Here is an 18,904-nt window from a genome sequence, read left to right as displayed (position 1 = left end):
AATAAAACCTTATACAGAATAAGAAAACGCCTACAATGAAATAATCTGGTCATTACAGTAACAACCTATCATTATATCCGGAATAACGGTATTGTTGGCCGTAATGAGGACATTTAGGAAAGCAATTTGGCCATTGTTCACAAAAATGGGCAACTGTTGGGGTGTGAACAAAAATACTTTCATATTCAAGATAACATGAAATTAATTAGTGATTTTGTTAAAATTGTACTTTTATTTAATTAAAATCTACTACTTTTCATCACTTCTATGGTTTGTACTTGACCAATATTTATAATAAGAAAATTTGTATCATGTCAATTTGTATCATTTATATCATTTGTATCATGTTTTTTAATACTAATTGTATTACGTTATTATTGTTTAAAAATATTGTAATCTTCATTGTTATATATTGTTGCAAAATTTTTCTGTGATATCTGAATAATCAATTACGATTTACTTATTTTATTTTAAAACACAAATGAAAATGATATTATTTCCCATTGTACATTGTATAGGGTATATATATATATATATATATATATATATATATATATATATATATACATTGTATTGTTGTATCATATTTTTATATAATAATAACAAATTACAGGCATACAGACACCCACACAGATATATACACTTATATAATAGTTCTCTTTCATAAATTTTATAGTTATTTCTACAAAGCTAGCAATTCTACATAACACATAACATTTTGTTTTGTCTAAAAATCCTTTTTGCTAAGTTATTACTAGGCTTTTATAAATATTGTGTTGTCTGTTTTTAACAAAATAATGTAATAACAAAACAACCTATAATAATTTGACGTTTGATTGAAAACAATATATGGAATATGTATAATATAATATCCGTATACCCTTGTTAGGTGTAATCGAAGCCCAACCGAGACCTCCATTACCCTTGATGTCCCCGACCCTGCGATATCACCCGTCACAAATAAATGTACCCTACGATAAGATAATATAAATATTAAGAGACTGACCGCCCAAATTACATTCATAAACATCTTATGTAACAGAGATTTTAATAAAGCTAGTTTTTGTGGTAAAGTATGATGAGCTAAAAATGAGAATATGTTTTTTTGAATGAGTTTCGGGTATGTATAACTATATAACGGCCACACGTATATATAACGGCCACCAACGTCAAAAGCTAATTTACGTGTCACACACAAGTATGTACAACACTATAAAACACAGTGTGCAAGATTGTTTAACTCTCGAAACATGTTCTCTTATTTACAGTAAATCAATAAATTGTTATTATTATTATTTATAGCTTGATAATATTGAGGTATTTATTTGTAATCCATATGCGGAATGCGAAAGTAACATGGTAACTGTCTCGCTTTCACACCAAACTACATCTAGAGCCTGAGAAAGGACATAGGCTACTTTTTAATTGGAGAAAACATTTGTTAACAAAATAGTCTTACCTGAATGTAATATTTTAAGTTAATTTGTAATTATATTCATCTTCTACTTGAGAAAATCCGCGGGTAACAACTAGTTATTTTTAATAATGATAATACAACGAGTAGCAACATAAATACATGATTTTTAATCATAATTCAATTCGCGTGTATTGTATTCGGTGTAAATGAAATCGTATAATCTTAGTTAAGCGAAAGCAATTAGCCTAACCATAAATGAGTCGCCCGTGCCCTCAGTAATTACAATGAGCACAGAGTAAGCTATTCACAGATTGCTATTTGTCATTTGACATTACTCTTGGCGGTTGACAAGTTAAGAAGGTTATAAATTGTTTGTTAATCACTTTGATATTTAGGTCTAATTTCACCAAACTATGTTTGTTAAATCTTAATTAGTAATTTACTAATGAGTTGTTAATAATTAACGGGCTGCTATATCGTTAAATGTCCCAGGAACAAAATTTAACAAGCCGTTATTAAACAGAACATTTAACTGAATGACTTGTAAGTTACTCACTCTTATTTTAAGCAACCAAATTGAAATGCTTATTTGTGACATGTCATTTAGACGAAGTTCGGTAATATCTTATCTAGTCGTATAATACGTCATTTGTTGTGCTACGCGACCAATTTCAAAAATCGTTAGCTCCGAGTGATTTCAATGAAATGGTAACTACTTTTGATTTAAAACGATTGAAACACCAAATAATCATAACATGATAATATTTATTTTTGAGTTGAGGTTATGTAGTGTTATTTTGTGCTTTTTGATTGTGTTTGTGGTTTGGTTTATTGTGCTTCTTATTGAATATAAATAACTATGTCAAAGAAAAGACGCGGGCCGAATTTTTCGTCAAATGAAAAGGAAATCCTTGTTAATTTAGTTACGAAATACAAGGATCTAGTTGAAAATAAGAAAACGGACGCTGTAACTACTGCGATCAAAAATTAATGAATTGATGATTGAAGAAAAATTTAATTTGTACGCAGCGTCCATCTTGATTTTAATTGTCTGTTTCTGTCTAACGGACCTCTAGAGCAGTGATTAAATTTAACGGCTTGTTATAACAAATAAACACGCGTTAACTCGTGGTGGGACATTCGATAACTTTAACAGTCCGTTAACTGACTTAACAATACGTTAAATATTTAACAGGGTATGGTGAAACTGGACCTTAGTGTTTTTTTGTTAAATTTTGACACTGATTAAAAGTGAGGTTTAACCAAAAAGGTTAAACATAATAATATGAATATATTTAGTTTCAGGACTAATGTAATTATTACTGTACCTTCGTTATTACTGTATGAATTGAAAAAAATAAGTAATTGAATTTCATCAATTTGTCTGTGTGTTTTAAATTAATATTGTATAGTAACCTCATGAGTCGAGATGGCATATTAGTTAGAATGTACAAACAAAAACAAGATGAAGGAAAACGTCGTGAGGAAACCTGAATGTGTTTAATCCAACGAATTTGTACCATATGTGAATCCACCAACCGGCATTGGACCAGCGTGCTTGAATATGCTCTAAATCTTCTCCCCAAAAGGATAGAAGGTCTTAGTCCAGCAGTGGGAAATTTACAGGCTGTTGATGATGATGATGATGTTCGTGTAAGCCTTGAATTAAATTTATTATTATTATCTGTTGTACACAAATTATAAGCCAAGTACTCTTTTTAAGCCCTTTATCTCGTGAAGTAGAAAAAATGATTACCAGTATAATTTTCAAGTTACATTATTACAGTGTGGTCGAATATGCTCCTAAACTTTCCCCTCAAAGGCAGAGGAGGACTAGTCCAGCAATGGGTAATTTACAGGCTGTGTAAAGATACATGTACACAGATGTATGTATGTAAAAACCTTATGAAGTAAACACTTTTTCTGTTTGTTTTGGTTCTGCTTTTTGTCTCACAGAAAAAAGTTTAATAATCGTAAATAAGACATAAATTGTTCTTTACGACTCTATATATATGAAAAATATTTATGTCACTGAACAAAATATCTTCAATCATACTTTTCGTGCACACGAGTTATTCAAGTTCTTCATCGACAGCGATTAAATAGTCTGAACAGAACGGGCTCTCAATCAAATCGAAGTAACTTAAATCGATTTAATTTACTTTCGCTATATTTCGTTGTTAATAAATTATGTTTGTTACCTTCAATTTTGTTTATCACTAATTATTGACAGCTTAAAAATTAATTGAAAGCAAACCAATAGTATTTTAATATCATTCTGTATATACTCCTGTACCATTAATATGTTCTATCGGCAATTTTATTTCTATTAACATTATATGTATATATTTGTGATCTGTTTGTTAGGTTAGATATTGATCTATTTACGACTACGAGCACAATGTTTGAACACTTAGTAAGCGGTCGACAGTATATAGAATGACTTACAATTCTCCCAGGCCAGCCAGTTTCTATTTAGGTGACCACATGTCAATTACTATCAAATGATCGCCCGTGAAACATATTTTTTTAAATTTAAATAAATAAATATTGGACAACATCACATACATCACTCTGATGCCGATGTAAGTAGATAAAGCGCATGGGTTATGGAAAACCAGAAGAAACGACGGTAGCACAAACATCCAGACCCAAGACAACATAAAAAAACTAATAAGCCTTTTCTACATCGATTCGGCCGGGAATCGAACCCGGAACCTCGGAGTGGCGTACCCATGAAAACCGGTGTACACACTACTCGACTATGGAGGTCGTCGTTTAAATAATGTGATTAGAAAAGCGTGTGATTTAAGTTGTATTAACTGGATAGTTGTTTGAGTAATAAATCATCCTTTCCTTCTTCACACAATAACTAAATTATGAACTCTCTGTGTATTTATTTTATATCAGACCAATTTATGTTTCTCGTTATACGAACCTTCGACAATATATCAGATAAACGTGAGGGTTTCTTCAAATATTATGTTACCGTTAGCTCGTGTTGAGCTAATTCTATTACTTTAGTATATATTTTATAATAATGATAATTTTTACTATTATTATATACATAACGTCTGTCGGGTGATTACAACTACTAATAGACACATTTTCCAGACCACCATATCTATAATTTCAAATTCATTTAGGTTTCGCAATTTTGGCGATTGAATAACGAATATCTATCCATCAAAACTTTCGAGATTATAAACTTAGGAAAACTAATACATATATATTTAAGAAATGTTTACTTTCTTTTTTACATTATATACCTATTTATTTCTCGTATAAAATAATAAACGAAATTTTAACCGATAGTAGGGCTTTTTGTGCCCACTGGGTAGAGATCGCCAAACAGGCATACTTAGTGTTGTTGTGTTCCGGTTTGAAGTGAGTAACAGTTACTAGCACAAGGTTCTTAGTTAAATATCACAAGCATCTTAGTTCCCAAAATAGTTAAAGGACGATATAAGGGACAGTGACCACATTCGATGGAAACTATTTACTTTATTAATTGTAAACCTAATGTTATACTCAAGTGATTTTATGGATTGTATTGTACCTCAAAAATGACCTCAGATAAAGTTTATTATTAAAATTTATAAAGTAAAGTAACAGCCTGTACAAGTGTAAGGCTTCCTCTTCCATTAAGGAGAGGGTTTTGAACATATTCCACCACGCTGTTCTAATGCGGGTTGGTGGAATGCACATGTGGCAGAATTTCGATTAAATAATGATTAATAGTTATAATTATTTTAATTACATTTACAAATTAATCTGCATTATTAATGCATTATATTTTGTATATTTTATTGTGTAACGTAATAAATATGTTAAACATATGAAAAACAACAGAATAGTTCAAACAATACGTGAAAAACAATTCATATTATTACATTTCTAGATATTACTTAAACGGCAAATACGGAACATTCAGGAATAAAACTTTTCATAAATACATTTGAGTCGTTTATCGAAGTAAAATGAAACCTCATAAATACCATTGAATTAATTAAAAACGATAAATTCTTTGCCACCATTGTTCTATGGATTTTCTGCTTTTTTTATCGTCAACTTCTTTCCTTTGATAATGTTCAGTTTCGATAGCTTACTAAACCTAAACACTTTTATACAAATTGTGTAAACGTAACTAAGTAGTACATCTTATGTATTTATATAGGCAATATCTTATATAAATGTTTACATATATCTGATCCCAAACCAAAGTCCGTCATTGTAAATTTGATTCCATTCTAAACTTGTTCAATTCGAGTATTATTCGAAACAAACAATGCCCACTAGGCATCGTCACAGCCTTGACGCCTTGTTATAGGCTTCTTCAAAGTTATTGTCGAACAAATCCTTTGAAACATAAAACGTCTCCTGTAAATGTAAACTTAAATTAGGCCCGAAAAGCCGACGGGAGATTTATTCGTCGATCTGGCATTCCGCAACTTCGCAAAATTATGTTGAAAGCAAACTTTGTAAAGAAGGGTAATTTATAAGTACGGCATAATTGATTATAGCTAATTATGGCCTGCTCTTGTATAAATAATATTGTTTAGCCTAAAGCATTAACCAAAGGAAGTATAATATTATGTAAGTATTTTTATAAATCAAATTACTGTTTTCGTTGCATGTGTTTTGTGATTTTGAAAGGATTTATGTGGTGATATTCTTTTGATCGTTTTCTGCCAAGGTCGTAAGTGAGATGAGTTTTTACCGAGGCAAGGGAATTTACAGAAACTTTGAACTTAAAGGCTCCAAGCTACAGTAGTGTACAGCAGGCTGTGGATGACCAGTTTGTAAAATTTAAATAACAAAAATAAAGAATGTTACATATTAATTGCGTGAGCCGAATTTTGTCCAAGTGATTATGAAAAGATGACTGCATAACAATATCAGTTATAGTCTCATTTTGAATATCTTCAGCCGTATACGTGAAGAAAACTAAAGAGGATTCTTCATTCTAATTTATTGAATTTAAACAATTTATAAAAAAAAAAAAACAAAATTTTAGAAAGAAAAAAAAGTTACTGGCCGGTTATAGAGAACTAATTTATTTGACATTAAAACATTAAATTTCAATTAAAAAAGGTTTTATTAGTTTACATTGAAATTCATTCAATAAAACCTGTCATAGGTTTGAAATACCTAAAAAAAAATGTTTTGAATGAACGCGAAAATTAGCGGGCGACCCTGTAGTACTATATTGATATCTCGTACGTTCTCGGTTGCGTGTAGAGCAATTACTAAACGTTTTAATGCGTATATAAAAAGCTTTTAAATAAAATGAAAGGTACGTAATACCGCATTGCTTTTAAAATGTTGAATGGAACGATGTGTGTACTCAGAAAACATATTTGAGCTATTTAAATTGCTATTCATTGCCATTTTCATGGCACTCTTTATATTTATTTTTAAAAAACTCTACTAACTGAAGGGTTTTTAGTCCGATTAATTTTTAATAAATGACATGCTCACTAAGGTATCCTTGAGCCAAAATTACTGAAGCAATCAATATGGCAGAGATGTTTTATATTTTGATATTATTGTCTCCTAAGACAAATGTTTTAATATGAAAACAAAAAAAAAATATTGTAGATCTTGAAAATATTATCACGCATTTGCATTTTTTCTTTAAAAAAAAACTATTTTAAAAGAAAAAGGCCCTGTCCATACAAAAATATCAAAATGAAAATGTAACACGGCTTCAATCTATTTTGTTGTACATCAATAGGGGGACAGCTTAGTAGGGCCAAAAGATAAGCACAGAAAGGGGAGAACACACGATATGAGGGATGATGAGATAATTACGACAGCTGTAATAGTGTAACCACTTGTATCAAAAACCTCAATCTTGAAGGGCTTGTTAGAGGAGATTTCATGTAGTATTTAGTGAATAATTTAGCCTCAAAATAAATTTAAAGTAGGCGAGATTTTATTTCTATTATTGTAATTGATAACTTATACTTATCTTGAATTAGTACAGAAAATTTCACCAATTTGATGAATGGGAGTCACGAAGAATGTCGTGAAGTCGAGATTACACCGTCAATTAACTCCAGTAGACAGGCGCAATTTCATTGTACCGTTCTGAGTATAGGATTTTTTTTATGTAAAAATGTAACATTATCTACGACCAACAACGATGAGTTCGGTCTTATTAATTGATTATAAAAGGACTTGAAATAAAGTCTGCTGTTTAACTAAGAGAAGTTTTTTTTTAAGAGATACAGAGTAGTTTGTTGATTAAGTATACATCGTGCATTGAGCTAGTGTAATCTTATCAGAATTGTTTAATTAGTTTGACAGCATATAAAGTCTTCGCCATTACTCTTCTTTTCTTTGCGTAAATCCATTTGTGGGGGTTAATGTACAAGCACTCTGAATAGGGAATTGAGATTGGACCCATGAATCACGAAGGCCATGCTTTTTTATCTATATTACTTTCTAACGAGAATAAATATATATCGTCAGCTTTAACTTGTTTTGAAGGACACAGTAGTTAATTTGAAAGAAATGTCGATATCGTTGTTACGAAGAAAACTTAACTAGAGACTTTAATAAAAAAACACTCATTTTTATTCATTTAGAGATGCGATATACGTTGTCTAATTATTTTTTCGAGGAAGAGGGGTTTTTTAAAAGCATTAAGCTCGTTTTTGTTTTTCATCCTGTTATAATACGCCGCAAAGAAATTTTATCTACCATTATTTTTACATCGTTATAACGATTTCGAAAATCTCTGATCCGTTACGAATTAATTTCGTATCTAAAGTACTTGATGTTTTTAAAGTTGAGTAAATTGCACAAGTGCTGCAATCAAGGATTTTTTTACGAGAGAAGTTCAGTGCTCGTTGCTTTTAATCATGAAAGCGTACTACACTGAATGCTGCTCTAATTTTCCCGCTTGAAAAATATTTCAAACAAAGATCATCATTAAATGTTTCAAAAGACCTAGGCCAGGTGCAATAGACCGTGCTCACTCATTATATCGTGACGCAAACCTGAAAAAGGTTTTTACCATTACTCTTTTCGGGAGTAAATTGTGAATTTAGGTTGTGTAACACACGGTGCAAGTGTTATGGCCTGGTTTTGTTTATAACGTGCGGCTTTGGCGGTTAAGCAACGTTAATTGTCGAAACTGGCTACGTTCTCTATTAACAATTTTAACTTCTTTTAGCATTTTTGCGTCGAGCGTTTAAATTGGTTATCTTTGTTAGTGCTCTTGATAATTGTTGACACAATGGTTTAATTGGACGACGCTTTGTGTTCACCAAACGGAGAACAATCTTTTTTGAAATTGTGAAAATGTAAATTTTAAATTGAACTCTTTTTTTTTCATTAGCAGTTGATTGAAAATTCGTTTAAATTTAAAAAAGGGCATATCGAATTTGCCGTTCCCTGATGACAATTTGTTTTCCAATGAATTTCTCATTTGTTTGATTTTTGCAATAGCATATTTGCCACAGTAACGGATAACTTTTGAAAAAGGATTAGTATAGATTTGATCACACTGCCCCATAATAACATGCCATTGTACATACATATTAACTACTGTTTTATCCGACATATAGTTTTCGTCGCGATGTTTCCCTTAACACCGTGCCTAGAATAAGCACATTTTTATGACAATAAAAAATTAATCTTTAGACTATTTATCAACTTATCGGTATATAAATAATAAATAAATAAATAATTCCTATTAAACACAGATAAGTGATATTCGATCTCTTTTGTTTTAAATGTAATGAATATGTTTTCCCTTTTTTCCACCGCTCATATTATTTAAATTCTACCAAGCAGTTCGACTTTCTGATGGAACTCTTGTGTAAATTGCTACTCAAACTTTGAATATCAAGTTTTCGAATCAACTTTGTCTCGGGATCCTTAAAGTTATATTGTGATAATTTTCTTTAAGAATTCTTTGTCAAAGCTTAATGTTTAAATTAACTTTTTAAAGCGAATAGAGATATTATCTTTTCGTCGAGCTACTATATTGTTTTGACGAACAATTTTTACAGAATACATTTTTTTTTCGTGTTATCACTATGAATAAGGTTTGAGAAAGTTGGCAGAGATGTCATTATCGATAGATATCTTTAATACTTCTATGCTTTTCAGCTCACTTCTAGTGAGAACTTACATACTACCCGTATCAAGAAAGTCAGATATGCGTTATATTGGACTGAAATTTTGACAGAAGGAAATATTCAAATGTCACTTCATTCGTCTTTTTGATAACGTCACATAAAAAAAGTTCAATACATTATTTGTAGGTTTTTCATATAGGCAAGTTTTTTATTCTCGAAGATGTATTATAAGTGTCAAGGTATTGAAAGGACAGCCGACCCTAACCCGTGTATCAAGTAAATTTATTGGCTCCGAGAAGATTTTATCCAGACAGTACAAAAAATCGGGCTCTTTGTACGTGTGAAGCAGAGAGAACAGATGGAGTATTTAGTCAGAAATAAATACATATATGTTTTTTCTCATATCAGTGTGACATTACACTAAAATTTTATCAATTGCTCTTTGTTTTCAATTTATTGTTTGCTCACCTGTCCAACATTATTGTTGGATTTGTAACATCTAAACAAAGAAACTTTCGATTATCGTAATAGCAAGATTATAGCGACAGATATAACTCAAATTATAGAATTAAGCTCGCTAAACGTAAGCGTTTTCATTGTATAAACAAAACACATGTTTCATGTTTTTAGTTTTTCCAATACCGGGGACGATGTACGTTAAAATATACATAGCTATGTTTACGAGTTGATTGGTTTTGCTTTGTTTAAATCAACGCTAATGGCTGAATGCTTTTAATATTATTAAACGAGAAGATAATATCCAGATAACGATATCGTTATTGTGGGTTTGGCAGCTTTAATTAATCGAAATAGTGGCTAACAGTGTGATAGTGATTTCGGAAATTGTGTCTCGTTGTATTGTTTGTGAAATAGCATTCCTTACGAGTCTGCGTAATTAATAAGACGTAGAGACTTAGATAAGATCTTGTTATTTCGTTTCGGAGTCGTCGTATATTTTCAGATGTCAAAATCCATATGTACTTGTATCTTTCATTACAAATTTATAGTAAACTAGATGTCGATCGCGCCTTCGCTCGCGTTTTAGTGTGTTGGCTCACTTGGTGGTAGGGCTTTGTGCAAGCCCGCCTGGGAAGGTACCACCCACTCGTCAATTATTCTACCGCCAAATAACAGTACTCAGTATTGCTGTGTTCCGGTTTGAAGGGTGAGTGAGCCAGTGTAACTACAGGCACAAGGGACATAGCATCTTAGTTCACAAGGTTGGTGGCACATTGACGATTTAAGGAATAGTTAATATTTCTTACAGCGTCATTGTCTATGGGTGATGGTGACCACTTACCATCAGGTGGCCCATATGCTCGTCCGCCAACCTATACTAATATTTTGTCAAAAAAGTAGCCTTGTCCTTTCTTGGACTTCAAGTTTGCTTCATACCAAGTTTCATCAAATTCAGTTTAGTGGTTTTGTCGTGAAAGAGTAACAGACAGACAGACAGACAGAGTTAATTTAACATTTATTATATTAATAAAGATATAACAACACTCAACAAAACAGTAAATATAAGCTTAGTTCCGAAAAGTAAAGTAAATAATAGTACAGTTAAAACACTTATTTTATTTTTAATGTAAGAAAATTCAAATGAGTGTTTATTATTCTTAAGGTTTCTATGAGAGCTGTAGCTGTCACTTTTCTTGCAACCGACGTCTTAGTGTTTCCCTCTCATTAAAGTAATTTAAACCGATTCTTTGTTTTTCAAGCAATCTCATTCAACTAAACGGTAGCGTTTAGTTGTAATTACATAGAATAAGTATATTTTAGGTACACTGTAGTGAATAATACCGTTATTTTTAGTTTGTTTAGTATTAATTAGTATTTGTGGTAATATACAGTTCTATTTTTAATAACGATGAATGTATTTATTAATTATTCGGTTTCAAATGTGTTAGTATTTGATACGAAATTTTCGAATATTTTACGAAGTAACTCGTAAGCTTTCACACAATATAGCTCCAAGACAGTTACATTCTCATCCAAGAATGCAGCGAACAAAACTCATGAAATCTTAAACAGTACTTAGTGCCCGTGTCAAATGCGTCTCATGGTTCTAAAGGAAACGTTATATAAAATGTCTTTGTGAGTAGAAAGCTAAAACAAGAACAATAGAGTTGATTGCAAATGTTAAAATGCTAGTTACGAGACGAAGCGTTCTGTAGTATGCTCATGTGACCCGGGGCGGAACACGTCCGAGTTAAAAGTTGTTCACGTTCTGAAGGAATGGTTTTATTGGATTGCTATTGCAGAAGTAGTTTACTTTAAAGATTTTTCATTCTGATAAATGCGATACTTCGGATTATTTACCGTTGTTAGTTTTCACTGTCGTATGAAATACATTTTTATGTCTTCAATTAAAGAAAATGTACGATTCTATTTACTTTATTTATTTATATTAATGAAATACATATTTAAAGCGAACAATATATTTATATAAGTGGCTATTTTAAAATATTTTTACAAAGAATTATATGACATATTTCGTAGACAAAATACATGATCCACCAAAGAATTTCTACAGCCACGTGACATTTAATTTAATAGTGAATTAAATGGATAGTTCATTAGAATATTTACGAGTGAAACGATTATAATTTATGTACTTTAGATGTTTTTATCCGTCGAGGGTGTTATTACTTACATACATAGCAAAATGAATAAGGTACATACAGTGAACGCTTGAAATGGTGGCAAAAAAGCTAACAGCATCTCCCCGATGAATTTCAATCCTCCGTGCAAAAAATTAATCAGCGTTTCTTTCAGCATTGGAGGCAAATTCGACTTATTACAAAAAAGAACTTGATTTTTAAGTCGATTAGCTTACACGGTACCGTCATATATATTCCCATAATAAAGCAATATAGGTATTATGAGAATAAATAGTATTTTGATAATGTTATCACGCCGCTTCACATTCGAGTTGTCCCCTTTATAATCTATGGACCCTTTTATACGGCTATCAATTGATTAGTAAGAGATTAAAATTATATTTTTAATTATTTTGTTTTCGTTTTATTTTAGATATTATGTTTTGAGATAAAGTTTACGCGATATATACATGTATATAGCTATCTAAGTGATGTAAACTTAATATATTAGCTTTATCTTTGCTAAATTGTTTAAAGTTATTGTATTATAGAACCCTGTGTCTGCTATATTATTGTGAAAAAGTTATGTCACGTAGTTACAACTTCTGTAAACTTACGCAACCCGTGCGTGACTTGAATATTTACAGTACGTGCGTTCGTTCATAAAAAATTAGGATAACTGACGTTTATATTAACATTTTCCTTTGGCGGAAAGCACTTGGGACAGCTTAATGTCTTTCTTATGCGAATGAAAATTGTTTGGAAAACTGTTTAACAAATTTTTCCTTCTTCTTTCTATGAGTATTTATAATGGTTGTATATTGATGGAAAATATTGCATATTGAATTTGTTTTAATTCAAAAATAAGAATAACGAGTGCGTCTCAGGAACCCGAACATTTATAACATAAGTTATCTGAAACACAGCTAGCACTGTGGGTTAAGGTGACAGAGGAGCTTGCCTTTCATTGCAAGAGATAGAAAACAAGACAAACTGCCGTCATAACGCGTTACGTAACGAAGCGGTTTACCCTTCCATACGAAGTATTATCCCTTACGACCTTATGTTTAGAAGATTTTAATTACATTAGCTGCTATCCAATACAATTATCGTGAAGGAGATCAAAGCGTTATTATTTTAGGACAAAGAAAATAGCCTTTGTTAATTTTATATTGTATTATAATATATTAATTAGTTAAACATATACTTGTAGTCGAGAAATCTAACTATAGTAATTACCGACAAAAAAGGTTATTTGTAATTAACAGGCTATAATTATGCTTCGAAAAATGTATATTTCATTAATACCTTTTGGACTAGTTATTCTGTGAATGAATTATCTATGTTAGTTCAATTTCTTTTTAGTATTAGTATGTTGTTATGTTTGATTACTTATGCTTTCGATAAGATTATCTGCTGTACAATGTTATCAAATAAAGCACATGGTATTAGCATTTTCTTTAAGTAAATTTTTAATATTTTTCTAATTTGTAAGAAAATTTTCTAGCACTTTTTCAAGGCCTTGTCTATGGTTGTAGCGGTCTCTATTAAATATACACACTAACAAAAACCCTTCATGTCGTCAGCCCAACGTATATACTCTTTAGAGTATGATTAATAGAATACGAGTTCAAATGTGACGCCGTGTGGCCCCTTAGTGGGACCTTAGTCAATCCTTTGTATTTTAGCAAGGCAACAAAACAAACATTGATGGTAATATATTTTTTCTGAAATTCATAATCAGAAAGAATAATAGGATTAACGATTTTAGCTTCCATTATGTCATTATGAAGTGCTCATTATCGTATAGTTCATTAATGGCTCAGTAACGTTCCGACCTGGCAAAAAGTATTTTCTTTTTTTTTTTAAGAATTAATTTATTCTAAATTTAAAATGTCAAATTATTGTTATGATAAACTCGACCTTATAATGCACTTTTTATGTTGGTCTAATCGTTTTTTAATTACATAAACGTTCAACAAAAGTTACTTTTTTAAATAAGTTAATTACATTATATATCGATCTGTTATAGGTCGTTTAGGTGAAGGAGGTAGAGGGACTCACTTACGTTCATAAAGATTTAAAGAACTTTCAAATATTAGTTAATTTGCCGAAAGCTATAACCGAGTTGAATTTCTAGTCTTAAGTCTCCCTACGCTCCCTCCGCTGCTTTATACCTACAATGAGTTGTTTGTCTAATACAAAAACTCATACGATCTTATTTATTTTTCTTGTCTCGGTGCAACGCCCCTATTACAGTCACAATTTCGCAAAAGTTCATTCTTATTGCAAAACGATGTAACCGCTCCCCAATACTCATTTAAACATACCTACAAATATTTGGCTGTGTATGAGACAGTAAAAATACTTTTCAGGATATTGCCTTTTGTATCTATGTGAAGATTATATTCTTACAAATATATAATACAGGGATTCAAAAATTATAAGAGTTATTTAAATAAACAGATTTAATTTCTAAGTTTAGTTGGATTTGAATAATAAATGAATGTGCCTCAGCTTGCGGCTGGTGCGAAGTTTGTACAAGGGATCGGTGATATCATTTATTAACCGCCAACTTGCCACCGCGCCACCCGCCTGCTTTTTAGGAGAGATTAATAGATGTTATCCACGATCAAAGTGAATAATGTAATTGATAATCCGTTGTAGAAGTACGTCCAGATAATATAATTTTTAGTTGGACAGTAATTGTTACAACTCCTTGTTTTATATGTATTACACAATATGTATTACACAATTATACTATCAATATAATACTTTGTTGTATTATATTGATAGTATAATTGTGTATACCAGAGCGCTTGTTCGTGTCGTGGTTTCAGAGTAACTTTTAAGCGCCTTTGGTCGATTTTCTAAGAAGGTCAAAGACTAAAGCTTTGCTAGAACGTAAAGACTATAAAATTATTATTACTATGATCAATGCAGTGAATTTTTCTTTGTATGTACATTCACATAATGTTTTAACATATTTATGTAAGAACACGTATTTGTTATTTAAATTGTTTTTATTTGTTTCTTTTGCTGTTGAAAACATTCGTGTAATAGTGTAAAAAAATCTTTATTAATCTTATTCAAAGCCTCATCTTATTGACTCCACTGTTGATAGAAGAACGACTAGTAGGGATTCTTGATATCATTCCACAAGCTCATAACTACATAAGAGAACTACAACAGAACTATGCATATAGTAACTATTTTAATTTTTTATAATGTTTATATATTTTAAGTATATTGTATACCACTTTTTGTTAATAGGATATAATTTTTGGTTAAACATAAAAATTTCATGGAGTACGATTTTAATTGAAATTTTTCAACTCATAAATTTACGTGGGTCCAACTTTAGTACGAATATTTGTATGTAAACCTTTTACCTGTTTTTCCTGATCCAGATTCGATGTTGTATTTATTTTTTTGCCAGCAACCGCAAAATCATTTCATTGACTGGGAACGAATATAAAAATAACGGCCCAAAAGGCTGAAAGCTTTTTCAATTTGTTCAGCCTTTCGTCGTATATTTTAGAAATTTTAATGGAATCATGAATTTCAAGTATTGCTTTCCAATACTAACTCCGATATATATATTATATGAAAAACGAATTTAGAATTGGCCTTTGATAAAACTATTCAGTCAATGAATACTCATATTTAAAAAAATGGACCAGCTCTGTAGACTTTTTTCCATAACTAGAACTAATGATCGCGTCGATGATAAAATTAATTCCGTTAAGAATTTTACAGAAGAAAATCACGCATTGTTCTATTTAAAAAATATTTTTTTAATTGTCATTCTGTAGGATAAAATAATTTTATTATCACAGATTTAGAAAAAATACTTTTGTTTTCAAATTTTTAATAAATCAATAGTTAGTCGACATCTTTTATAAGACGATTTTTATCGTGAGAATAAACAACAGTTTTAATGTTAAACAGTGGGACTGTTGGTATAAAATCCTCTCCTTGAAATATCATATTTTTTTAATTCGACCACGCTTATTAAATTCACGTTTGTGAGTACATATCTTGCAGATGGCAGAGATGGAATATAAACACAAACTAAGTATTTGAAAGCACTGGTTGGCTGGATCCGAAACCAAATTTTATGTTTTCTGAGGGTTTAAATAATTCAATATCGATTTGCATTTTATACCATTAAAAAAACCGTGAAGTTTAATTGTAGTGTTATAATTATTTATGCACTAGCGTTATCTTTTAACAATGTATATTTGTCAGTATTAAGATGTTTTCATCGATAAGTAACAGTTAATAACAATCAACCTTCAACACGGAGTTATATTAACGAACGTATAACGTTAAGGATAGCTCTCATTAGCTTGATTACCGTCCAGTTTATTAGGGTATAAGTCAAGGTGTGGTTTCTAAGCCTGATATGTGATGGTCGCTCAACTAGGTGTGCCGTTATTGATCGCCTGGGCTATTTTTGTCGAAGTTACTTAAGTTTTAACATACCTATTCGCTGATAGTGCTGCTGTGATTTAAAGAATCTTGTTTGAAAGTTTTAAACGGTATTTTAATTAAAATCGCTTTAGGAATAACTCTTGTAACAAATTAATTATTATAATTTACTGAAGAGGAAATTCAGTTTTATATTTATAAATAATAAGTTATTTTATCTCTTAAAATGAATACACGACTGCATTGAAAGATAGATAATATACTAAGAAGAACTAGTATTATATGTTAATTATAAATTTAATAATTACAATTTTCAGTATTTACAGAGTGGATATTCAATACTTTAAGCTATGCGAATTATATTATATTCAAGTTAAAGTCTTGCACATAACTAACAATATTACGAGGCAATTTCATTTATGATAATTATAATACTAGCTACCTGTCCTGGATTTACACGGATACAGAAGGGTTTATATAGAATGTTGGCTAGGAATGTTGATATTTCTCTACTGTATTATGAATGTGTTATATATACAAACCTTCTTATTTCTGTGTATGGACGAAACCGGGTCAAAATCCGTTTCGTAGTACATAAGACCCAAGCGTACATCCGGCGGGAAGCGACATTGTTTTATGCTAACTTAACCTAAGAAGTATTAAACAATGCATATTTTACTATAATATATTATATTTCGTATATTAATATTTCCGTAATTAATCCTAAGCCAATTGATATGGCATTTACCTATTATAATAGGTTATAGTTTCAGGACAGATTTAACGTATTGTATGTTTTATGTTGCAAATACAATTTATTTGATATATACATGTATGTCAACACATTTGACGAGAACATCACGTTACCAGACTTTATTGTTATGCGTAAACATTATTTGTATAAAGAAATAAATTCAAATGTATGTCATTCATTTCCTTACATTAACATAATATGAGTTATTTTGAATTTTGTGTCTTATTCAGAAAGAAAAAATTGTGTCGGAAGATTTAACATTTTAGGTTATCTTTGTTACACCGCTCATTAAACAATTGAAATAGAAAATATAAAAGTATATTGCACCTAAGGCAGTCAACGTAATCGCACGCTTCCAAATATTTTAAGCTAATAAAAAAAGAATACATTGTAAGGTCTTGCAGTATTAAACCTACTGTTATTAGAAGTATTATATATTTTATTAGCTTAGATCTAAATATAATTTTCGTTTTGAGCCAATGTAACTTTTTATAAGAAAAGTCACCATTTGTCATAATTCTCCCTAAATATTCTATAATATAAACATTACAGCCTCAGAGTGTCCTTTTTGAATTATCATGGCGCTATAACTCATCAGCGAGGACGTTAGGACCTCCGTCAAGCTTATTATAGACCATTAATTCTGAGGCACGAATCGGGCCCTACCTTTTATCGTTAAATGTCGTTTTAAAGAGTAATTAGGAAGGAGTTTGAGTGAACATTGACCTAAAATCAGGGCGCTTAGTACGTGGGGAATGTTAAGCGAAATTAGTTCCAGGCTCGAAAAAGTTTTGCATACTTTTTACAATTTAAACATGGAACGGGGATCCATGCAAATAATTGTGTTTTCAAACGAACCCATCGTTACTCTTTCACTTCGAAATAAAACGTTAATAGAAATCCTGGAATAATTGTAGATAAGTTTCAGGTTTGATGAAGAAACTATGTGTACATTTAAAACGATTTGTGATTAAAATCACAACTCGCCCTTAATTCGCGTCACACGAAGAACCGAACAACGTAAACAATAATTTATTCATTTGTTCGTCTAAAATAATGTGTTGAATTGAAATTGATTGTTTCTATTTGTCATATAGTCTTTTAAAATTTCGAAATCAAACCGCTATTGGTATCTTTGAGAATTAAATAGAACAGTTATTTTACAATGACTTTTAAGTTAAAAAAAAAACATCATACTGTTCTTATAATGATACAATTGTATCTTCTCACAACCACTGCACCTATATATAGTAGTTTATTTTTGGCTTCATGAAATAGACACATATTTTTCTAGGAACGGAGCAAGCGATATTTGGGTTATAAAATCTCATAACTTCGATGACCCACATGTAGCGAATCCTGGTTCATATCGAGCGGTATTGTTTGTGTTGGAAATCCATCATGGTAGCCGTATAATATGATTTAGGATGGTAATAAAATAACTCGTCTAATGGTTCTACAATGATGAAATTTCGCGTTAAGTTTTATGGACGCTAAGTAATTTATACGATGTAATTTCCCAAAAATGAATCGTTATTATTTTCAACAAAAAAGGTATACTATATAACCTCAATCCCATAAATGAAGGAATTAAAAAAATTCTATG

The 18,904-nt window shown here is 30.8% G+C and overlaps 1 protein-coding gene across 1 annotated transcript in view; it reads left to right on the top strand.

Annotated features, from left to right (window-relative positions):
• Positions 1–18,904, top strand: part of LOC124531434 — a 44,844-nt gene that overhangs the window by 7,933 nt on the left and 18,007 nt on the right. The gene's annotated exons all lie outside the window — the stretch shown is intronic.

The sequence above is a fragment of the Vanessa cardui genome, chromosome 7, assembly GCF_905220365.1.
Source record: "Vanessa cardui chromosome 7, ilVanCard2.1, whole genome shotgun sequence".
Taxonomy (NCBI): Eukaryota; Metazoa; Arthropoda; class Insecta; order Lepidoptera; family Nymphalidae; genus Vanessa; species Vanessa cardui.
This window is presented reverse-complemented; position numbering and strand designations above follow the sequence as displayed.